This window comes from Sinocyclocheilus grahami, unplaced genomic scaffold (genome assembly GCF_001515645.1).
Source record: "Sinocyclocheilus grahami isolate Dianchi unplaced genomic scaffold, SAMN03320097.WGS_v1.1 scaffold41.1, whole genome shotgun sequence".
Taxonomy (NCBI): Eukaryota; Metazoa; Chordata; class Actinopteri; order Cypriniformes; family Cyprinidae; genus Sinocyclocheilus; species Sinocyclocheilus grahami.
The window spans coordinates 77,489-77,752 of record NW_015505220.1 but is presented as its reverse complement, the minus strand read 5'-3'; positions in this window follow the sequence as shown (position 1 = coordinate 77,752).

Genomic DNA, 264 nt, shown 5'->3' with positions numbered 1-264 from the left:
AAATAAATAAATAACATATATTTTATATAAACATTTAACAAAATATTAAATATTAAAAAAATATTTATCCATTTATGCATGCACCAATATGCAGCCATATTTACCAAATAAATAAATAAATTGCATCATAGAGACTTTATGATGAAGCAAATGAATTGTTGTATCTTTTGATTCTTTAAAACAGACAGTTTGAACCTTTTGCAACTAAATACATGTGCCCCTAGATGAGCCCCAGAGACAGATCCCCAGTGAAGACCTTGTCTC